Genomic DNA, 23,822 nt, shown 5'->3' with positions numbered 1-23,822 from the left:
GGCAAATATTTACTGAGTGCTGGCTGTGTGCGGTGTGCGGTGAGTCATTAGGAGAAACCTGAACAGAGAGGAGGAGGACGGCTTTGTAGGGCGAAGGGTCAGTATGTGCAAAGGCCCTGGGCTGGCTGTGTTTGAAAAGGGACAGGGACGCAGCATGGTGCTCAGTACTGAGTGTCCCACGGAAGCAAGGATGAGGTCAGATCAGAGGCTGCTCTCCAGTGCAGGCTTTGGGAGCTGGCACTGTGCCCGTGACTGACGCCATTTCCATCCATCCCTGAGGCCGCTCCCGGCCCTCCCAGGCCCCCAGCATTCTGGCCAGGACCTCTCTGTAGTTCCGGACCCACCTCCCAGCCCATCTCTGTCACCGGCTGTGTGGATTTGGAAACAGAGCTTACTATGGGTTTTCGCTCCTCATCTGTGGAGTTGGGCTTGCGATAGGACCTACTTCTCGGGGTCGCTGTATGAGTAGTCAGACTGGAGCATCACCTGCGGAACGGCCTGCCAGGCAGCTCTTAGGTGGCATCCGTGACAGAGGCACCTTGCTACCTTTCCCTAAATCAGAAGAGCCAGGCCAAGGATTTAGCTCAGTGGTTCCACCGCGTACCTTGCAAACGAAAGAACCTGAGTTCGATCCCCGGTACCAAAAAAAAATTGGGCTGGGGATTTGGCTCAGTGGTTCCGGGACCTACCTGGCAAGTGCAAGGTCCCGAGTCTGATCCCCAGTACCAAAAAAAACCAGAAGAGCCGTGCAGTCCTCTGTGCTGATAGAATCAGAGAGGTCTGGGTGTTTTTATTTGTTTTTTCTTACATTGCAAAAATTCTTCCCCTTCCTAAAAATTGGTGCTTTCATATTTTCAAAACTAGTACTGCAAATATGTAAAGCAAGTAAAGTGCCTGAGCTGATGCCAAAAAGAAAGGAAGGGTTTGCACAGGGTGGTGTCCACGGCCATACCGCCCTGAATGTGCCAGGAAAGGTGTCCTTTTTTCTTTCTGCCATGCTGGGGGTTGAACCTGAGGTATCACGCATGCAGAGTGCCGCTGAGCTGCACCTCTAGGCTGGGGATCCATTTTGATGGAACTGAGCCACTTCTGAACGCACCTGCTCCCATTCCCCCGCTGTGGGCTGGATACCTTGGACAGGTAGGTGGTGCCGGGCTGGCGTGGGTGGGAGACCCTCCTGCCTCAGTTCACAGAGCCCTTGCCAGGAAAGTGGTGTTTCAACATCCACTACAGGGGACAGTGGCAGAGGAGCCAGAACAGCCACCGGGGAGAAAGGGCTGGCCAGAGTATGAACCCAGGGCCTTTGAAGTGAGCTACATTCCCATTCATTCATCCTTCCATTTATGCATTCAAGACAGGGTCTCGCTATGTAATGCAGCCTGGCCTCGAAGTTTCAGCAATCCTCCTGCCTCAGCCTCCCAAGGGCTGGCATTACAGGCATGCACCACTGTGCCTGGCTTCCTTTGGAACCAGTCCTAAACCACATCCTTCCACCCTGAATTAAAAAGGGAAACACTTCCCGCCTCTCCCCACTCCCCCTGACAGACTCACACTTTCTCTCTAAACGAGGCTCTGACTGCGAGCAAGCGCTAATGATGTTCATCGTGGGAACCGTTTCCCTTTAGGCTTCGTTACTGTGCTGCAGGCTGACACCTCCACTTCTCCCTCAGTATGTGCCGAATTCACTTCGTTAGTTGTGTCTAAGGAAGCAGAGAAATGTGAAAACCATTAGTGGGAGTGAGAAGGTCCCTCAGCCAGGCTGGGCGAGTCTTGTTCTCTTGACCTATTTTCTTGTTTTGGAATAAGGTGCGTCGTGTGGAGCTCTCACCTGTGCCCAGTGCTGTGCCCAGCATTTGGAAAACATCACCCCTCTGCTCCCATCACCCAGCTCTGAGGCCCCCGAAGCTGTGCCCATTTTTACCCAGGAGGGAAACTGAGGCTTGGCTGGGTTGGGTCACTCGGCACCAGTGTTTGGCTGTGTGATGCCACTCAGTCTGTAGCCGTCATTGTCATTGCTGTCAAGCTGGAGGTGCCAGCGTCATGTGGGAGCCACAGTGGGCGTGAAGGTCCTCTGGGACGTTGTCATCATTGTCGTGCAATTGTCATTGCGTTAATCTGTATGTGCTCAGAGCTTGGAGCACACACGTGTGTCATCTCGCCGTGTCTGTGGGTCAGGGGTCCTCAGCCAGGGAAGAGACCTCACCCGCGACCACTCGCATAACTGGTGGCTCCCGGCTGGCAGTGGGCAGCGCTACTGTCCAAAACCCTTTGCCAGGGCTGGGGATTTAGCTCAGTGGTTCCGCTGCCTGCCTTGCAAGCGCAAGGTCCCGAGTTCGATCCCTGGTACCAAAAAATAAAGCCCTTCACCCCCCAGCCCAGGGCTCTCAGCACAGCGGTTGCCTCCTCTGAGGTCAGGAGTCTCACGGGCTTGGACAGGGTGGGGTGAGTCCAGCCCTTCACTGCATCCTGTGCTTGGAAGGCAGTGGCAGGCCCTGCCCTCCACGAGGGAAGGGAAGGTCCCGCACGGGGGAGGCAGTGACCAGAGCTCTGTCCCCACATTGTGACTCCTTGTGTGGCTCTTCGGCCCCACTGGTTATTTGTCAGGGCAGCAACTGCCAGCCTGTGAGAAAGGGCCGAGCACCCTGGAAGGGAGTGACTGACAGTCACCATCTCTGTGGTTAATGGGCCCCAGGGGTTGTACAAAAGTCAACCGGATGCCACCTGCCTCGAAAACCCAAGGTCCCGAGTTCGATCCCCAGTACCAAAAAAAAAAGTCAACCGGAGCTGGGGCCCTTGAGGCAAAGTCAGCAGAGGGCCCAGCGGGGAATGTCAGTCACACATTCATTGATCCCTCTAGTCACTCATTCATTCATCCACCAGTAATTCTTACATTCACGCACTCATTCATCTATCCATCCACTCTTCCGTCCATCCATTCATCCACTCTTTCATCCATTTATTCATTCACCCATCCATTCATTCATTCATCCGCCCATCCATCCACCCACCCATCCACCCATCCATTCATTCATGCATTCCTGGGTTCACAAGCTGTGTCAGTACTGTGCCCGGCACTGACATAGTCACGACCACATCCCCCACATCTGGGGCAGAGCGAGCAGAGGGGAGGGTGGGACGCTGTATCTGGGACATCACAGGAGACTTCCCTCCCCATAGGTGTGGGGATCACTCTGGAGTTCAGCGCAGGGACAGGCAGGCGAAGGGAACGGCGTGTGCATGTTCGGAGGAGAGAGAGCAAGCGCATGGGCAGCCCCTGCGGGCTCCCTCCATGTGCTGTGGGGTCAGGGGGGGATAAAGTGTCAGCCACTGTGCCCCACCTCATCGGGAAGTGGAACAAGGAGTCACCTCTTGTGGGTGGTTTGTCTTCTGGGCACAAAGCACCTCTGGACAGGACCCTCTCAGAGCCAAGCAGATTCCTGGGAAACCCTTGTTTACTTGTCTGTTGTTGTTTGTTTGTTCTTGTTTTTGTTCTGAGACATGGTCTCTAAGTAGCTCAAACTGGGGGGCCAGGGATTTAGCTCAGTGGTTTTGCCCCCTGCTGCGCAAGTGCAAGGACTGGAGTTCGATCCCAGGTACCAAATAAATAAATAAAAATAAGTAGCTCAAACTGGCCTTAAACTTTCACCGATCCGCCTGCCTCAGCCTCCCAAATGCTAGGATTACAGGTGTGCAGCACCACACCAACCTCTTTCTTTTTTTGGACAAGTGGTAATCAGTGAATTAAAACACTTGCCTGAGGCACCTACCATAGTGATCTCAGCCCAAACCACAGGCCCAATGTTGATGGAAGTCACCTGCTTAACAGTCTCAGGACACCTGGCAGGTCAGTCCCGTGGACTCTCATCCGTAAGTGATCCTGGCTACACAGTGTCTTGGTGTCTTTAAAGCCGTGGTGGCTACACAGCTTCCTGAGTCACCTGTTCGTCGGCAAAAACAAACAGCCTCAACTCAGGATCAGGAGCAGACAGAAGCGAAGCCCCCCTCCGGCTCTCCCTCAGAAAGCGCCTTGCTTCTTGGAGCAGATTAAACTCAATTCTGACTTTCCCTGTTGAGACTGATATTACCTTTGAATATGAGCCGAGCCACTGTGCTATGCTGTGTGATCAATAGCCAGAAGACTCCAGCCTCAGACCACAGGGCCTTTGCACATGTTGGCGAGTGTGTTTTGCTGGCGAGAGTGTATTTCTGTTGCTCTGTTGTTCTCCACCTCTCATTTCTCTCCTTGGCCTTGTCAATGAGGCTGACTTCAGCAAACCCCTTCTTTGCTTCCCAGTCACTGCTTCTGAATTCTTATACGGTGAGAGGATCCCAGCCCTGGTTAGATTAGTGCCATGTGTAATGTACAAGCTAATGCCATGGAGTTCAGAGGCTGGGTGCCTGTACCCCAGCAGCAGCAGAAGAGCTGGAACTCATTGAGAAGCACTGTTGCCCTCCTGTCTTGCTTTTGTTTAATGTCAGCTGTGTCATTTGCTTGCGATTGAACCTCAGCTCAGTGTGAAGTTGGGAGAGGGGAGCCGCCTCTCGGGGGTGATCAGGCCTTCAGGGAAGAGAGGGAGCAGGGTTCGGGCTGCCCCTCTCACTCTACCTTCTCATTCCTCCTCCCCGGTGCACCACTGAATGAGTTTGCTCTGACTCTGGCAGTGCAGGCGTTTCCTGTGCCGCTGTAAGTAACCAATGGCTACAGACAGGGTGGCTTAAAATCCCAGACATTCATCGTCTCGAGTTATGGGGACCAGAAGGCCAGAATCCCTCCAGCCCGGGGACAGACCCTGCCTCGTCTCTGAGTTGCTGCCTCCTGCGCTGCGGCCGCCTGGCTCCGACCTCTGTCTCTGCCTGTCTCGATCCTTTTCTGCCTCTTTCCAAGGACATTTGTCACTAGATGTAGGGCCCAGGATGTTCTCATCTCAGGCTCTGCGGGCGCCACCTTCCCGGGCCCCAGGACTTGGATGAACATTTTGTCCCGGTGTCTTTGGCCACTGCGGTGGGTGGCACAGCGATCGGGGTCGGAGCAGAGGCTGAGGACAGATGTCCCGACAGGACTGTGCTCGCTCTTCAGTTCCAGGCAGCAGTTTAAACCTGGGAGACCCCCGGAGCGAGTGCGGCTGACTTACAGATTCCTTGTTCTCCAAGACAACCGAAGCCGGAAGCAGCATTCCGGACACCTGCAGCTGCTTGGTTTTTCTGGTCTGAGGACAGAGCCCAGGCCCTTGTGCATGCTAAGCCAGCACACAGGCACTGAGCTGCAGCCAGCCTGCCCCTGTGTATGCTTTACTTTTCATTTTTCTGAGTCCACGTTTGCAGTGCATAGTGATTGCTTTCATCATGGGGAGTCGGCTCCATGTACATAACACATCTTCATTCTTTTGAAGATACAGTAAAGTTAGCCCCTCAGTCTTCCTTTACATCCTCTTATGGTGGAGCCATAGCTTCATCATTGCTTTCAAACCCATCGAATTTGCTACCTTGACATTACCTCAAGCTCATGGAGATCCTCCTGCCTCAGCCTCCCAAGTGCTGGGATTACTTGGTACTTGACATATTTTTCGAACATTTGTCCCAGTACTCATTATTGGCTTGGTACTCGATGCAAAAGCCAGAACTTGTGGGTGCCTGCTCCCCACCCGACTCCCCACCCTTTCCAACCGAAGCAGTTTATTTGGCACTCATGTCCTCATCACGATCCCCAGAACCGATCAGCAGCGAGGACCGGGCGCCACTGCGTGGGGCTGAAATGTGGTGTGGCTCTGCCCAGTTACATTCTCATTTTACACTCGACGTCCCTGGGGCTGGACACCTTCAGAGCAGCCAGTGTGCAGCTTGTCTCCAGGGTCAGCCCCAGGTCTCTGGGTCTCCAGTGCTCCCGAAGGAGCGGGGAGCCTGGGAAAGTGGGGTGCCACAGGAGACCATGGGGTCATCCAAAGCAGCTGCCCTGAGGGGAGCCAGCGCCCCCTGGTGCCCGCAGGAGGGGCTGAGGCAGCCAGGTTGGTGCCAGGCGTGAGGCCCGGTCACCAAGGGTGTGCATGGGAAAGCCGACGCGGGGTCCAGAGGTTGCAGGGGTGCTGCAGCCAGCGAGGGCAGCAGGGAGGGTGACCTCATGGGGCGGCCGCGGCCGGTGGCTGGGAGAGGCCGGGTTCGCAGGTGCTTTGCCGTGTGTGCTACTCCTCCTCATCACCAGCTCTACGCGCTGTGGTCCTGACCAGCAGCCTCCATTTCCACCCTGGGGCCCCAGCTCTGCCACCGTCAACCCTTCCCCTCTGTCCATTGTCCTTTCCCGGTCTCTTTCGGGGACAGTTTTCTGGAGTCGGGCAACCTGGCTCACTTACTATGCCTTCTCAGCCAGGATGCCAGGGATTTTCCCAAGGCGCTGAGGTGAGACATGTGTCCTCAAGATACCGGGCCTTGTTCTTGGTTGTTTTTTTTTCCTGATTAGAATTTACTCCTTCTAGAATTTTATTTTATTTGTAGTATTTGTTATTTTGAGACAGTGTCACTCTGTGTGTCCCAGGCTGGCCTCCAACTCACAGCAATCCTCCTGCCTCAGCCTCCTAAAGGTGCCAGGATTATAGGCGTGAGCTGCCACACCTAGATCTAGAATTTTAAAATAAAATGCTGGTCAGAAGTCAGGTGATTCACTGGGTGAAGTTGATGGGCGGGGCACATTTCTGTTCCCCACCACTTGGGGACGGTTTCCGGTTTCCAGTGAGCACAGTGGCAGGCCGGGCAAGGCGCCAGGGAGTGTGAGGCGGGGCTCAGGGTGGTGGCCGGGTCTCTCCCGGCTCCTCGAGGTCACTCGGCTCTCCACTTCCCTTGGGCACCGCCAGGCTGCTGAGAGGCGGGCGCGCATCCGGTCCCTCCCGTCCGTCCGTCCTGGTCTGGCCTCTCGGGACGGCAGATGGGTGGTGAGGCTGCAACTCAGGAGGGACAGGACAAGAGCGCAGCTCCTGCCAGCTGAGCTCCTCTCTCTGGCCCTCTCGCTTCCCTTGGACCTTGCTTTCGGGCCCTCAGCCGGGGGCCAGAGGGGCCACGATCAGCCTGACAAGTCCCCACCCTGGGGTCTCTTCCCAGGGGGCCCCCAGACACACAGGGCCCTGAAACCTGGTCCTGCTCGGGGAGGAGCTGTTCCATCCTCTGGGCCCAGGGTCACACTGGTGATGATGGGCAACGCCTCAGGACCCCACTGCAGGAGGTCTCTCAGTCACGGGGCCGTGGACCCCAGGCCGGACTGTTCTGGGCGGGGGGACGTCCCGTGCGCTGTGGCTGCTGTTCTGCACACAGCTGCACCCCACCCAGCCCTGTCCCCAGACAAGGCCGCAGCTCCTGTGTCAGGGATCTGGCGTCCCCCATCGTCCCAGGCGCCCCCCATCGTCCCAGGCGCCCAGGCCCTCGGTGGCTTTCTTTGTTCCTTTCCTAAAAGCTGACCTCATCGCTGGCTTGGGTCGGTGACTCACCCAGCCCTGATCACGAGCAGCCGAGCAGCCATCAGACTTGGGGCATCCCGGATGAGGATCATGGGACCTGGACACAAATCCACGAGGTGCTTTCCGGCCCGCCGAAGCAGAAGTCCTCGCTGGCTTCTCAGCGCAGCTAGGTGGCTATCTCCCCACGGACCAGTGCCATCACCACTCAGAGTGCCCCGAGGGCCCCCTCGCTGGTTTGAGCCTGTGCCCCATGACCCTCGGGTGATCTGAGAGCTGGGGCCGTCTGACCTTGACAGCGCCTGGCTGGGGTTTTCCTGTGGCCTCCGACAGGGGCGGCTGTTTATGAGCAGGTGGTCAGGTGCCCAGATGGACCTACTGGTCACCGCCCGGCAGGCCCCGGTTGCTCTTAGGGCAGCTGGCCAGGCCTCAGGCTTTGCATGGGGCCCAGCCTTGCTCTGAAGATGGAATGCAGACCCGGCCAGCCACACCCGGCACACGTGGCCATCTGTCCACCTGTCCCCGGCAGGAAGGAGGTCAGGCTGGATCTCAGTCCCATCCCTGGGAAAGTGGGTCCTGGTGTCCCAGCGGGGCCCAGAGCTCTGCTCCAGGGTGGCGCCCGGAAGCCTCGCTGGGGAGATGGCACTGTGCCCGCAGTTCCCTCAGGCTCCCGCTGTTTCTGTTCTGCATCTCCGGCCAGCTCAGAACTGCACGCTTGAACTCAGGTGGCCCAGCTCTCAGCCCTGGTGGCCACCCCACAGTGCCACCTGGCCTCACCCTGGCGGCTGGGGCCTCGGCCAGGACTGCTGGCTGGGCTGGGGCCGGGGTTTGTCCTCCCTCCCTCTGCGTTCCTTCCCTCTGGGCTTTTTAGGGTTAGAGCCCAGGTGACTCTGGAGGGAGGTCCAGGGCCCGGCTGGCTGGGGACAGGTCAGGACAGGGACGCAGGGGAGGGGCCCGGGTGTGGGCAGCCAGCCCGGCCCTGGCAGCGGTGCCAGGCCGAGGAGGCAGTGAGACGATGCCAGACAGGTGGAGCCAGTCGGTCCCCAGCAGTGCCGGCCTCCCTGGCCGCCAAGCAGGTGGCCTGTCTTCCCTTGATGCCCAACATGCCACTCATCTCTGACGTGAGCAAAAGGCCGCAGGCTGAGCAAGGGGCGGGAAATTTGCTGAGGGAGGAAGTTGCTGTGTTTGTGTGTGGAAGTGTGGCCTGGGTGTTAGAAAAGCATTTTCGATTTTCCGCTTTCTTGGTATGGAAAGGGAAAATGTATATGGAGCCTGGATCCTCTTTGTTTTTATAGCATGAGCTATGTTTTATTTCTTTCTGAGACAGGGTCTCACTATGTGGTCCAGGCCGGCCTTGAACTCACTATGTGTGTAGCCTGGGCTGACCTGGAACTTGCGGAGGTCCTCCTGCCTCAGCCTCCTGAGTGTTAAGATTACAGGTGTGGGACAGAGCACCAACTGGAGCCTGGTTGCTTCGTGGCAGAGTGGTCGGGCGAGTCCAGGAACCAGATGGGTTTGTGAGTAGGGTGGTGAGCGGGTGGGAGTGCTGTCAGGGTACACGGCTGCTCCCTCACAGAGGCGCTGGCTGTGTTCGGGGTGAGGGGGCTGGGCTCCCTCCAAATTCCAGATGTGTCACAACCATACACTGGTTGGCAGCCTCCTTTGGGAGTGTTTGAAGTTAGGAAATCGCTGCTGCTGTTCCACCTGGACCTGTGGACCCAGAGTCCTGGTGTGGCGTGGCCACAGGGAGAGACCATGCCCCTGTCTGGAGCTAAGACAGAGCCGTTTTGGGTTGAGTGCCCCACCCCTTTCCATCATAATTTGTAACGTTCAAATTGCTTAGGTTATGGGAGAGATCAGTAGGATTCCTTTGGCTGCAAGTAAAAGAAAACCTCATTCAAGATGTTTAAAATCAGCTGGGCATGGTGGTGCACACCTGTAATCCCAGCACTCTGAGAGGTTGAGGCAGGAGGATCGAAACCTGGAGCTCAGCCTTGGCAGTTTCGCAACTTAGCAAGACCTTGTTAAAAAAAAAAAAAAAAAAAAAAAAAAAAAATAAGGGCCGGGGATTTAGCTCAGTGGTTTTGCCACCTGCTGCACAAGTGCAAGGACCCAAGTTCAATCCCCGGTATCAAAAAAAGTAAAAAGGACTGGGGATGGGGCTGTAGCTCAGTGTGAAGGTCCTGGCCTCAATTCCCAGTAACCACAAAACAAAATTCAGTCTCCCAGCACTTGGGAGGCTGAGGCAGGAGGATGTAGTTCAAGACCAGCCTGGCCCACGGAGCGAGACCCTGTCTCAAAAAGAAAAAGTCTTACATCTTCTGAGCATTGTGCCGGGGATGGAATCAGAGGCTCCTGAATTCTGGGCAAATGCTCAACCCCCGAGCCACCCTTCCACCCCGCCCCTAAACATTCACTTTATGAGCAGGAAGTTCAGAGTGGAGCAGCTTCCTGATGGACGACAGCCAGGGACTCAGGCCACCAGGTGACCCGGTTCTCTGTCCTCAGCCTGCTCCCACACCTTGCTCTCCTGGGGTCTCCCCGTTGGATGGGAAACCTCTCCCTTGTATCCCAGCGGCCCCAGACCAGCCGGGGTAAGGGAGGGCTTGGCGTGCTGCCTTCCTGAGGCCTCGGGGCTGGTGTCCCCCAGGTTACCTGACCCCATCAGCACCTGGGCGCCAGGAGGGCTTGCGGACCCGGGCAGCCACCAGAAGGCTCTTCACATGGGAAATTTTCATTCTCCAGATTTCCAACTGTGTGTGTGGTATTATGTGCCTATATAGGTCCTTGTGCATGCCAATGCACAATCCTTAATCCCTTATTTAATAATAAAAGAAAATGCTTTTTTTTTTGGTACTAGGGATCAAATTCGGGTCCTTGCGCTTGCGAGGCAGGTGGCAGCACCACTGAGCTGAATCCCTGGCCCAGGAAAATGCTTTCTGAGACAAGGTCTCACTAGATAACCCAGGCTGGCCTTGAATTTACAATCCTCCAGCCTCAGCCTCCCAAGGGCCGGGACTTCTGGGTGCACCCCCCCGCCCCCCTTCTAGTCCAAGTTCTGTTGCAGGGCAGTTGTAGAAGGTCACGATCTCCACTCTCAGCCTTTCTCTGTCCGAGGGACAGCATCCGGGCTGCTGGCATTCGGCATCTGAGCCGTTTCTTTAGTTCGCGTTTGTGCTGCGTCACGGGCCTGCTCATGGGGTAGCTGGCACCCGCACATGACGCGTCATTTCTTTCTTTGTCACCTTCCCCACAGCCCTCCTTCCATCTCAGTCCCCTTCCATTTCCCAAAGCTCTCTCTCCCTGCTTCCTGTCTTATACTTTGGGTTTCTCGTGTAAGAGAAACCCGGGATATTTAAGCGTGCGTGTCTGATCTGTCACACTTAACGTTATGGCCTCAACGTGCATCCTTTTTCCTACAAACGACCCCCATTTATCTTTCTTTATGGCAGAGTAGGACCACATTGTGTGTAAGCAGCATGTTTTCTTCATCATTCAGCTGTTGGCTGCTTCCAAGATTTAGCTGTTAGGATTGCACTGCTATAAACATGGGTGTGCAGGGGCCACTGTGATGTGATGACTCTCTTTTGGGAAGATTCCTAGACTTTTTTTCTTTTTAATTTTTTTTGGTAAACCTCCCCAAAATTGGCAGCTTAACGCCCCACCTAGGAACCAGTGGATCCCCAGGTTCTGAGAGGTGCTAGGTGAGGGGCCTGTCCTTGAGAACACCATGCCCAAGGCAGGCTCATCTCAGCCCCTTCCCAGCCAGGATGGAAGTGGTCTGCAGGTGTGGACGAGGTCCCTGAGCCCACTTCCAGCTACTGGGCCAGGTCTTCTGGTCAGGGGACCACAAGGACAGACAAATTCTCCTAGATCTTGATGTCACTGTGGACCTGGAGGTGGGTGGTCACCCGAGGCCGTTCTCAGCACTGTCCCCTTCCCAAAGGACGGACACTGCTCCTGGCAGAGGAGGGCTCCAGGCAGCTGCAGCCCGGCCTCACCGGCTGCTCTCCTGAGTGTGGCCTCGCTTCCAGACATGGTGCCTGAGCCCCGCTGCCTCAGCCTCCCTCAGGGACCCTGCAGCAACCTCCTTGTTGTGGCCCAGCCCGGAGCCTGGCATCAGAGACATCCCAGTGACTTCCAGGGGGGCTGCGCTGGTCACCTAGGAGCATCTGCCCTTTGCCCATGCTGATGGGGAAACAGACAGAGAGAGCGAGGTGAGGACCCCACACTGGGAGGGTGCTGGGGAAGCTAGGGACAGATCAGGCATCCAGGCCAGAGAGCTCCTCTCTCTGTGACCCTCAACGCAGCCAGCTGGATTTTGAGATGGATGCTGCAGACACCTGCCCCCTACAACATGCCATGGCTGCTCAGTGCCCCTGCTATAGAAGCAGCTCCTTGCTGAGGCCTCAAGGCCTGGGCCTCTCCCAGCCTCCCTGCCCCCTCTTTGCTCATTTTGTCCCCACGATGTCCTCAGTAGCTGGGCCCCCCAGTGCCCTCCTTCCGGACCCCACTTTCCCACCCTCCATGAGGCCGCAGTCCCCTCGCTGTGCCTGTCCCCGGCAGCACCGGGTGCCGTTCTCATTGCCCATGTCTCGCCCGTGGACAGTCTGTCCCCCAGGACCTGGGACACCCGCTTGTCCTCCGTGAGTTGTAGGCACCCAGCACACTGTGTCCCACCAGAGGAACCTGCTGGGTGTGCCAGACACCCCAAGGGGACCTGCTTTGGGGACGGGGCGGTTTCAGGCCAGTCTCCCCTTCCGATGGGTGGAGGGCCCCCATTTTCCCAGGAATCAGGACGTCTACATTTATTTTCCAGGGAGTGGGGTGCAGTTTGAGACAAGGTCTTGCTATGTAGCCCAGGCTGGCCTGGAACTCACGGCAACCCTCCTGTCTCAGCCTCCCGAGTGCCAGGATCACAGGGATGCGCCACCATGCCCAGATTTTTGTTATGTTTTGAGACAAGGTCTTGCTACATTGCTCAGGCTGGTCTCAAACTCCTGGGCTCAAGCGATCCTCCTGCCTCAGCCTCCTGAATGCTGGGATGACAGGTGTGCTCTACAGGGCCAGGCTGAAATTTGGTTTTTGGCCTCTGCCTGTCTGTTCTGGTTCTCCAGCAGAGCTTCCTCTGAAGGTGCCAAGATGAGACAGGAGGAGTCGACGGCTTCCCCTCTCAATCCCCCCTGGGCGTCAAAATGAGGGGTTTGCAGATCTCTTCCAGGACGTGCTAGCCTTCTCCCTCCACGTCAGCCTCTCGCCAGCCAGGCTGGGCTTCTCCTCCACCCTCTCTCTCCTCCCCCATCTCCTTCATACCCACAGCTCCCGGGCTCACGGAGCGGCCAGCTGTGAGTGTTTCTTTGGCAGTGTCTTAGCTGGTTGTTGTGAGTAACAGTGCAGGAAGCAATCAGCAAGTATACTGCCCTAGAAGTGCTGCACGTTGTGGGCCACGAGGGAAGAAGCAGGGGCCCAGACCAACAGAGACGCCGCCGGGATGTTGGATGCTGTGCTTCGCCCTGCTGGTGAGTGAGGGCTGCTGGGGGATGCAAGCCCTAGCAGCCCTGGCAGCCTCTTTAGGGTGCTGAGGGCAGAAGAGCCAGGGATGGTTCAGGCTTCCTCTGGCTGGGAGAAGTTTGGGATCCTAACATCCAGCCCTTAGGGGCTCCCCCTGAGTACGAAGCTCTGTGCTGAGCATTCTAAATGTGCTACATCAGGAACAAGAGTCTGCTGTTAGCCACCTTACAGGGAAAGAAACAGAAATCCAAAGAGAAAGATGATTATGGGAGAGGCAGCCGGCCATGATGGTACACACCTCTGATCGTCCCTACTCGGGAGGCTGAGGCAGGAGAATGCCGTGTTAGAGGGCAGCATGGACAACTCAGATCCAACCTCTGAAGAGGCCTGGGGGTGTAGCTCAATGGTGGGGCACTCACCAAGCATGTGTGAGGCCCTGGGTGGATAGATTTCTTTCTTTTTTTCTCTTTCTTTTTGGTTCTTTGAGATGGGATCTCACTATGTAGCCCATGCTGGCCTTGAGCTTACAGCAATCCTCCTGCCTCAGCCTCCAGAGTGCTGGATTTACAGGTGTGCACCCCCACCCGGCTGGGAATTGTTCCTTTTCCTTATGTATTCAGGAGCTCTGGAGAGGCCCCTCTGTGGTGATGCTCACTAGCTCCCCATGCCCAGTGCCCGCTCAGCCACAAGCCCCCTTGGCTGCCCAGCCTGGGCAGCAGGCGTAGGCCGGAGCGGGGCGCTGCAATGCCTGGCATGCAGGCGACAGCCACCGCCCATGAACGGTCCTCAGAGAGTTCTGATGGCAGCTGCAGGGTGGCTGAGCTGCAGTCTTGACATTTTTCCCGGTTTTCCGCAGAAGAAAAGAATGAAACAATGTCTGCCTCCCCCACCGGCAGAGGCAGCCACGCAGGGCCCGGGCTTCAAATTAAAGGGCCCACGCTCTGGCTGCGACTTCACTGGCCTGGTCACATGGGTTCAGGCGAAATCGCTGGCAAGAACCTTCTCCCTCCAGCCTGGCTTCTAATTACGCCAACGTACACCCAAGAGGAAGTGCCCCTCTCCGAGAGGACTGGTCTGCAGAAATGCCTGCTGATTAGTGAGGAATCCAGCCTGGTGTGGTGGTGGCACACACCTGTGATCCCAGCACTCAGGAGGCTGAGGCAGGAGCTTTGCTTGGCTGGGAGTTCAAGGCCAGCCTGAACTGGGGGAGGGGAGAGGTAAGGCAGAGAGGGGTGAAGGCCCTGGGAATGGCCAAGGGATGTTACATGCATGAGCCAGTTTCTCAGAGCAGACACTGTTACAGATTCCAGGCGTACACTCATAAAAGCCATCTCTATTTGAATTTTGAATATATTTGCACATCTATTCACCACACTGTGATTTGTACCGGTGTCCGTACAAAGTGATCTCTACGCTTTGTAATTTCTGGTTAATCCATGATGATTTTAAAATAAACAGGGCTGGTGTAGCTCGGTGGTAGAGCGTATGCTTAGTGTGCCGAAGGCCCTGGGTTCAATCCCTGGCACCAAGAGTTTAAAAAATGAAAATGTACAAATTGACATTTGATGAAAGGCAGTACGGTATCCTGAGTGAGATCCTGGAACAAGAAAAGGACATAAGTAGAAAGGCTGGTAAAATCCAGACAAGTCTCTAGCTAAAAGTAAACACCAGTGTTAGTTAATTTTGACAGGTGCAGGGCAGTTGTGTAAGGTGTGAACTTTAGAGGACGGTGAGGGTCCAAGGGAATGCCCTCTACTGCTCTGCAACTTCCTTGCAAACCTGGAATTACTCCAAGTAAGTGCTTACTAAACAACAAAGGTGAGTAAATACGCACGTATTTTTTTGTTTGTGGTTGTTTTTGTTTTTGTGAGACAGGGTCTCGCTACATAGTCCAGCCTGGGCTTGAACTCATTATTTGTAACCCAGGCTGGGCTCAAACTCACAGCAGTCCTCCTGCCTCAGCCTCCGGAGTGCTGGGATTACAGGTGGTGCCACCACCACATCCAGCTTTTGGAATATTTAAAACCAAATTCTTCTGTTTTCCAAACACGTCTCCCGACACACAAAATAATCTGTAAACTGCAGCCGTTATACACTGAAAAAACAGGTCGTGACCCTTAACAGCCCTCCCGGGCCTTGCAGGGTCGGTGGTTGGAATGAGGCAGATGGAGCCGCCTACGTGGAAGCGCATGCGCCCTGCGCTAGCTGTCCGTGGGTGCCGGGACCGCTCTCCACCGGCTGCAGTAGGGGCCCCAAGTCTGCCCTGCTCTGCTCAGATGGGCTGTGGCTCCGGCTTTCGGAAGCAATGAGGCCAGAGCTCGGACGCCTGTGTCCCTGTCCCTGCGGCAGCTGCCTCTCTCTTGCAGCTGCCGGTCTCGTTAGCCGCCTTCCTCCCTGGGTGAGAAGCTCGATCTCGCACGGATTCACCATCCTGGGAGGAGGAGACCTGGACTCGCCTTGGTCCCACCTCCTCTGTCGTCCCCAAGGCTAGGGATTACCTGCGACCACTCAAGAAGTCCTTCCTTCCTCCTTCGCCGGAACCGGAAATGCCCACGTAAAGTATCAAATACTCTAGGTGAGGTGGCACACTTGTATTCCCAGCTACTGGAGAGGCTGAGGCAGGAGGATCGCAAGTTCCAGGCCAGTTTGGCTATTCCAAAGACGCTGTCAACATTTAAAAGGGTTGGGGGTGGACTGGTTCAGCCCAGTACTGGAAAAAATTCTGTAGCACCGTTCAGATGGGACCTCCCCTCCCTTGTGTCATTTCAAAACAAGCCCTCCTGTTGCAATCTAATTTTCATACCTGAAATACAAGTCACAGATGAGCCTGCCTGCCTTGATTGTTTTCTTCTTGTTTGGTTTGGTTTTGTTGAGACAGGGTCTCGCTGTGTAGCCCAGGCTGGCCTGGAACTCACATTGATCCTCCTGCCTCAGGCTCCTGAGTGCTGGGACCCCAGGCCTGCGCCACTACACCGTTCCTGCCTCTAGTAGCTTTGAGGCAGAGTCTGTCAGCATCGACTCATTCCTGAATGAGCAATCTGATTCGGAAGGCAGAGGAGAGCGGAAACAACACCGCAGGAGCTGCAGAGACGCCAGACTCGTCCCATTCTGGGCAGAGGGGACCGATGGCCGAGCAGAGGTTGCCAAAGTTTGAATGTGTCCCCCAGAGCCGGGTGTGAACTTGGGATCCTCCTGCCTCGGCTTCCCAGAGCTCTGATCCCAGGAGTGAACCCCCACACCCAGCCAGCGTGCTTCCCAGGAGGGCACAGTCACATTGAACCAGGGCCACCCTGATAACCTTGCTGCAACCTAGTCTCCTCCCGATAGGCCCCGCATCCAGATGGCCACACTCAGGTTCCACATGGCAAGACATAAGCACAGGACGGGCACTCAGCCCACAGCAGGGGCCTTCTGGACCTTCACAAGCAGGTTGTTGTTTTCCTTCTGTTTTTGTGGTACTGGGGGTTGAAACCAGGGCCTTCACACTGAGCTACATCCCCCAGCCCTTTATTCTTTTTTTTTTTTTTTTTTTTGGTACCGGGGATTGAACTCAGGACCTTGTGCTTTCGAGGCAGACAGTGGAAACACTGAGCTAAACCACCCCCCCCCAAGCCCTTTATTTTAAGACAGGATGGACTGGGACTTGGGATCCTCCTGCCTCAGCCTCCCAGAGGGCTGGGATTACGGGTCTGTGCTGTCCTGCGTGCCTCTCCATAAGAGTGTTTTTATAGCTAAACAGTGTCTTTCCATCTGAGGTTGGGCTGTCACCATCAGAGACTCTGCAGGAAGGAAATGGGGTCCCCTCGCGGGGGAAGCAGCGCCTCCTGGTGGTAGCCTGGACTCGCTGCGTGGTCACCACACGCTGCGCCCAGGGCTGGTTTATTTTTCTATTGCAGCTCTGTGCTGGGGAGCTGAGGCGCTGTACCCCTGAGCCATGCCCCCAGCCCTTCCGGCTTGCTCATCTGTCCTGTCTGCAAGTCAGCCCTTAACCCTGGTTCTACTGCCCAGACCCTGGCCGCCTGGCGCAGCCTATGGACGCTTGCATCACAAACAAGGAGAGGACGTGGGGTCCCAAAGCCAGCGGGTTCTGGTGACCGGATCGATGAAGAGCCTGATAAAGCCAGATGAGGGGTAGATGCCTGCGCGCCTCTTCTTAGCACATGTGAGACCCAGGAGCACTGGGTGGGAGAGACTTCGGTCTCAAGGTAGTGGGGAGAACTAATTTTATCTTCAGAATCTGCAACAGCTGCCTTTCCATGTGAAAATATCCGTGGTACCTGTTGTTCTTCTTCTCTCTTCCTTTCTTTCTCTCTGCTCTGCCTCCCTCTCTCTCTCTCTCTCTCTCTCTCTCACTCACTGTTTCAGGTGGAGTCTCACTGTGTTTTCCAGGCTAGATCCAAGCTTTTGGGCCCAAGGGATCCTCCTGCCTCAGCCTCCTGAGTAGCTGGGACCCCAGGCACATCCAACCCCAGCTCGTGATGCCTGTTAACAGAATCTCAGGTGCTGCTGAAGGAAAAACTGAAAGCACACAAGATGCACTGCCTGCGTCCCTAACCAGAGGAAAAGAAGGCGGTGACCCACGGAGCCAGGCCGCCCCCCGGGGTGGGTGCCAGGCTGGCACCTCGCCCGGCTCCTCCACAGTCCCTTGTTCCAGCCACAGATGGTCACTGAGGCACCTGCACGTGTGGGGATGCCTGTGGATGGCCAGGTCCTGTCAGAAGCTGAATGAGGGACAGAGGGAGGACACCCAGGCACCCACTGCCTGGGGCAAGGCCCCGCCACCTCCCAGTGGTGCCGATGCTGGACCCGTTGAGGATTCATCTGCTCAGACGTAGGACTCTTGCAACCTTATCACTCCCGAAATGCCCACCATACCTTTACTAGCTGATTCCTGTGTTTGTGTTGCAGCACTGGGGATTGACCCCAGGGCCTTTGCACCGAGCTACATTCCTGGACCTTTTATTTTTTATTCTGAAACAAGATCCCGCTAAATTGCTCAAGCAGTGGGGACACCAATCTACAATCCTCCTGCCTCAGCCTCCCAAGTGCTGGGATTACAACCACATACCACAATAGGGGGCTGCAGCCGAGCCTTTATTTAGTGTGTGGTCTCAGGGAGCATTTTAGACCCCAACCCTAGCAGCAGCTCCCAGTTTAGGGAAGACATTCCTACCAAGGACACTGTAACACACAGTCATGTTTTGTGCGTCACTGGTACCTAATTCTTTATTGAAAGGTTTCTTTTAATCTGATTTGCTTTAGGACCAGGTTTTGCAGCTGAGGTTAGCTCACACTCCCCTTTTATAAGGCCAAGGAAATCCCAGTCCTCGGGGGGATTGTGAACGGCTTCAAGGGAGGAGAGGTGTCCACAGCCTGTACCTCCTCCCCCAACCCATACCAACAGTCAAGGCTTGGGCCAGATCCCAGCCCTGAGGAGGCTGAGGCAGGAGGACAGCCTGAGCTATATGGTGAGTTCAACGTACTCTGTCTCAAAAAGTAAAGTAAAAAACAAAACCTAAACTAGACGTGGTAAAATATGCCTGTAATCCCAGCACTGTGGGAGACTGAGACAGGAGCATCACAAGTTTGGGCCCAGCCTGGGTAACTTAGGCAAGACTCTGCCTCAAATAATAATAATAACAACAAAAATAAAATGGTCTATTCGTGTAGTGGAATATTACTTGGGCAGAAAAAAGCATAAACGATAGATGTGAGGGTAAGCTTTCCGATGTGATGCAAAATGACAGGAGCTAAGTGATGTAAAGGACCATTCTCTCCTAGGATCCCCTCCATGAAATACCTGGAGTCGGCAAACGCATAGACTCGGAGCAGGTTAGAGATGACTTGGGCCGGGGTTGGGGCAGTGCGAGTTATTGCTTAAGCGGTTTCTGTCGGAGGTGGTGAAAACCTTCTGGAAACAGATAGTGATGATGATACGGAAAAGTTTTAGAAAACTTAATAGATTGAATATTAAGGTAGTTGTAGAAGCAAAATAAGTAATGTGTTCTTTTAAGATTTGCTTTTCCTGTAACTCCTTGTTTAAGGTGAGGATTGTCAGACTCTAACCAGTAACTTCATTAACCTAACAGTTACCAAGCCAGGGTGAATTTACAATGTATATGGCCTGTCTTGTGTCTGTGACTTGTAAATAGGAACTGGAATTGTACTTACACATCAAAGACCACAAGGGATGAGATAATGGCTAAAAAGGATATAAAAAGGGAAATGCCGAACAAAGGGCGCGGATATTGACCAGACTGGTTTCTGGCATTCCCGTCCACGCATGAGAAGAAATTTTATTATTTTATCCGAATTCTGTGTCTCTGTGTATTTCTTTCTGAGATTTCCGTAACTGAGCGTTGCTCAATACTTCGAACCCACAAACCCTCCTGAATTTTGCACTTAAGAACCCGCTGGTGCACACCTGTAATCTTGGCTGCTCAGCAGGCTGAGGCAGGCCAGCCTGAACAGCTTAGCAAGAGCCTGTCCCCCCCCCAAAAAAAGGGCTGAAGGTGTAGCTCCGAGGTAGAGCGTGTGCTTAGCCTGGGCAAGGCCCCAGGTTCCATCCCTGGCGCTGAAAATGGTGATTAATCAAGTCTCGTGGCCTAAGCAGCTTTTTTTTTTTTTTTTTTTGAGACAGGATCGCCTCTATGCAGTTCAGGCTGGCCTTGAACTCACTATGTAGCCCGGCCTGGCCTCAAATTTTCAGGAATCCTCCTGCCTCAGCCTCGAGAGTGCTGGGATTTCAGGCTGCGCACCACACCCTCCTGAAGCAGCATCTTCCTGTCGACCACTGCCGGTTCCTCTCAGATCAAACCCGCCTGCCCAGCCTGTGCAGTCACCCCCACCCCCTCCCTCCAATGAGCAGCAGCCCTGTCCTTCACCCCAGACCTCTGGAACCTTCCGGATGCCTTCCCCCAACAGCGGGCCCCTCCTTAAATCCTTCCAGATCAGCCTCCTAAACGCAGCCACCAACTCTGCCATCTAGAGCAGGGCTGGATTCCTTGCTCCCTGGTGTTAAAGCCAGTTAGGACCTAGATTAATTAGCCCTTGATTGAGGAGTGGACCTAGGAATCTTGGTTTGGTGGGGACCGATGGATCTTTAGAATTCTGCCCGTTAAATGGATGTGGGACAGAGGGGCAGGGCTGGACCCCAAGTCTTTCACTGCATCGTAAGATCTCTTCTGGGGGCTGAGTGTGGTGGTGAATGCCTTAATCCCAGCACTCAGGAGGCTGAGGCAGGAGGATCTCAGGTTCAAGCCTAGCCTGGGCGACTTCGTGGCTTAGACCCTGTCTCAAAATTTTAAAATATATTTTTAAAGTACCAAACACAAAACCAAGAGAGCAGAGCTCTTGTAGAAAGAGCCAGGCTCCAGACTAGGCTCCGGGAAGAGCAAGGCCCCTCACCCCCAAAACAGGGCCGCCTTTCCGTCTGTGGCCCAACGGTCGCATGAACTTGCTGGGGGGTGGGGGTTGCACAATCTCCTCTGGGGGCGCTGGGGTGGGAGGAGCAGGAGAGGGGCCCCACTTGGGCGCTTCCTCTTCCTCCCCAAGGCACCTGGGTCGGCGGGTGGGCGAAGCAGCGCCCCCAAGTGGCCCCCAGTGCCGGACCCGGGAGGGCAGCGGTGGCCCAGGCTCCTCCCCGCGCAGGAGGGAAGCCCCGCCGGCTCGGCTCGCTCTAGAAGCCGTGCTAGCTTGTCGCGGACGCTGGGGTGGACTCAGCAGAGACCTCCCGGTGCCACCCGCCCTACTGGAGGACAGGAGGAGGGGATGGGAGTTCAGATGAGGCCCGGGCTGCAGCCAGGCCGCGGGTGCAGGGGAAGACGCCCCGGGAAGCAGGGCCTCAGCTGAGGAGCAGCGCCTGGGGGCAGCTGGGCTCTGGAGGCGAACTCTTACCAGTGCCCGGATGAGGCGGGAGAGAGGGCAGCTCGGAGCCGGGGGCGGGGGCCTGGCGACAGTCGGTCCACTCCAGGCAACAGCTTTGCCCAGCCCTGCGCCAAATTCCAGGCTTGGTTGCGAAATCCAGGATTCTAACTATTCACACAAAGCTGAGAGGCTTCAGCACCACATTGCCCCAGTCCCCTTGGAAGGAGCGCAGGGGGCTTCTGAACAACGAGAAGTGACTTGGAAAGAGACCGGCTGTTCTTCGGGTCTCTGCAAACTCCACAAATATATTTGCTGATGCTGCTGGGAATTGCTTCCAGGGTTTTTTTTTTCCTAATTAAAAAAGACTATATGCTTATTTCAGCATTGCTTATAGTAGCCTCAACTTGTATAGTAGCCTGAACTTGGAGGGGGGAACCTCAAATATCCAAAACCAGTAAGATGGATTCATATAGTATGTGGAACGGAATACTATACAGTCATGAAAACGAATGGGCTACAACTATATGTAAGAACGTGGATGACTCTCACAAAAGTAATGTTAAATAGAAGATGTGAGCTGGGGATATCGTACCATGGTACAACATGCCTAGCTTGCATGAGGCCCTGGGTTTGACTCCCAGCATTACACACACACATACATAAAAGACACAAAAGAGAACACAGTGTGACTACACACACATACACACACTTGGAGTACTGATGATTGAACCCAGAGCCTTTACATGGGGTGACATCCTTAGCCCTTTTTACTTTTTATTTTTATTTGTATTTTTTTGAGCCAAGGTCTTACTGTGTAATTCTGGCTGGCCTTGAACCCACTATGTCACCCAGGCTGGCTTCAAATTCTCAACGATCCTCCTGCCTCAGCCACCTAAGTGCTAGGATTACAGGTATGCGCCACCCCCACCCCAACCCTGGCACTTTATTTTTTATTTTGAGACAGGTCTTGCTAAGTTACCCACGATGGGCTTCAACTGGGATCATCTTGCCCTTTGGGGTTCCGATTGCTCAGGCTGGCCTCAAACTTGCAGAGATCCTCCTGCCTCGGCCTCCTGAGGACTGGGGATGACAGGTATGTGCCACCATTCCCCGCTACTTAAGATTGCTTTTTTCAAAGTTAGATACACGAAGGTAATATTTGCCTTCTCAGAATGAAATACAAAATCAAACCTAAAATACACCTCAAAACATAAAAATCTTTGCCGGGGATTTAGCTCAGTGGTTTCACCGACTGCTGTGCAAGCGCAAGGACCCGAGTTCGATCCCCGGTACGAAAAACAAAACATAAAAATCTTTGCAAAAACTTTCTGACCTAAATAAATAAAATGACATCACATGCAATGGGCAAGGAGAGCTTCATTTTTTAGCGGTACTGGGATGGCGTCTAGGGCCTTCACACTCAGCTCTGTTCTCAGCCCTTCCTATTTTTCATCTTGAGGTGGGGACTTGCTACGTTGCTGCATTACCCAGCTGAATTACACTGAGCAGTCTGGACTGGAAATGGTGAACCTCCTCCTGCCTCATCCTCCTAGACTCCTGGGATTATGGGAGTGCACCACCGTGCCCAGCTGGATAGGAAGGTTTGATCTTATTAAGGTAGCATTCTCCTCTGAAGCCATCTACAGCATCAAAGCAGTCGCTGCTAAACTGCCAGCCAGCTTTTTGGGGAAATGGAAAACCTGGTCTTCAAATTGATATGGAACTTCAGGGGCCCTGGAGTAACCAAAATGATATTTAAGAAGAAATAACACCACAAAAAAAAAAAAGGAAAAGAAAGAGAGGGAAAAAGTGACCCACTGACTAGAACAGCGGTACCAGTAAGAAAGAAAACAAGCTAACAATCCTCACAGGCAGCAACGCGGCAAGGGTTTCTTAGGTAGGAACCCAAAGCACAACCAGCCAGAGAGGGGAACAGGTCACACGGGAGCCCTCAGAAACCCTCTGTGTGCGTCTTGCTGGAGAGCAGAGCTCAGACCTCGGCCCAAAAAGCAAAAGCTGTCCGCTGAGGACAACCAGCAGAACGGAAGAAAATGTTTGCAAATCCTGTCTCCTCTAGGGGCCCAGTCTCCAGAATATGTAAAGAACACATGCGGCTCAACAACAGCAAGAAGCATTTACAAACAGGCCGGTGAGCCGAGGATGCTTCCCCAAAGACGAGACGCGGGTGCCGGGCGAGCCCGGGAGGGCAGTCACACCGTTACTCCTCAGACAAACGCGGAGCCGCTTCACACCCACTAGCCCGGCTGTCAAATGAGGACGCCTCATAACAAACACCGCGAGGCTGGGGTCTTCAAACGCACTGGCGCGAAGGATGAATGTTGCGGCCCTTTCGAGAATCGCGGCCGCAGGTAGCTGGGGACCGCAGACCCACGCCTAGGGTTTCTCCCAGGAGCTGACAACTCTCATGCACACCCGAGCGACTGAGTGTGAGCCCGCCGCGAACAGGCTGCCGACCCTGCGACACATGACCCTGAGGTCAGGCGTCCAGCTTTGCAGGCCCTGAGCTGCAGCAGGGACTGGGAGGGAGGTGGGGGAGCCGAGGAGGAGGCTTGTGGTTAATGCCAGTGCAGGCCTGGATAGCAGTGACGCACGCAGGGACTCGTGCATACAGAAATTTGTAGTAAAATGAGGCCAAGAGTGGTCTGAGAACTACGTCTCAACCAAAAATACCACAATTTTCAAATAAGCAAAAAACATGTAAATTGGGAATCGTCTCTTTTTTTCCCCCCAGTATCCAGGATCGAACTCAGGACCTTGCACTTGAGAGGCAGGCGCAGCTCCACTGAGCTACATCCACAGATTTATTATTTTTTTTTAGACAGGGTCTCGGTATTAGTCCAGGCTGGCCTTGAACTAGCGGCGATCCTCCTGCCTCAGCCTCCCGAATGCTGGGACTAGGGTTGTGCACCACCACCCCCAGCAAAGTGCACTGCGAGTACCCCCCAGGAACGCGGCCCGTACTCTGGGCTGTTTGGGGGCACAGTGGAA

At 54.8% G+C, this 23,822-nt stretch overlaps 1 long non-coding RNA gene across 1 annotated transcript in view; it reads left to right on the top strand.

The window, feature by feature from the left end:
• The window catches only part of LOC101718530 (uncharacterized), a 33,342-nt gene extending 14,082 nt beyond the window's left edge, over positions 1 to 19,260 (top strand). The window contains exons 2-3 of the long non-coding RNA XR_015452521.1: positions 12,756 to 17,109; positions 17,337 to 19,260. This is a non-coding gene — a long non-coding RNA (uncharacterized LOC101718530). The remainder of the gene's footprint in view (positions 1 to 12,755; positions 17,110 to 17,336) is intronic.
• Positions 19,261 to 23,822: the final 4,562 nt, after the last annotated feature.

Source organism: Heterocephalus glaber, unplaced genomic scaffold (genome assembly GCF_053883595.1).
Source record: "Heterocephalus glaber isolate CG9 unplaced genomic scaffold, H.glaber_assembly_v1.0 deba00001447, whole genome shotgun sequence".
Classification (NCBI taxonomy): Eukaryota; Metazoa; Chordata; class Mammalia; order Rodentia; family Bathyergidae; genus Heterocephalus; species Heterocephalus glaber.
The sequence above is the reverse complement of the archived record's forward strand: the minus strand, read 5'-3'. Positions and strand labels throughout refer to the sequence as shown.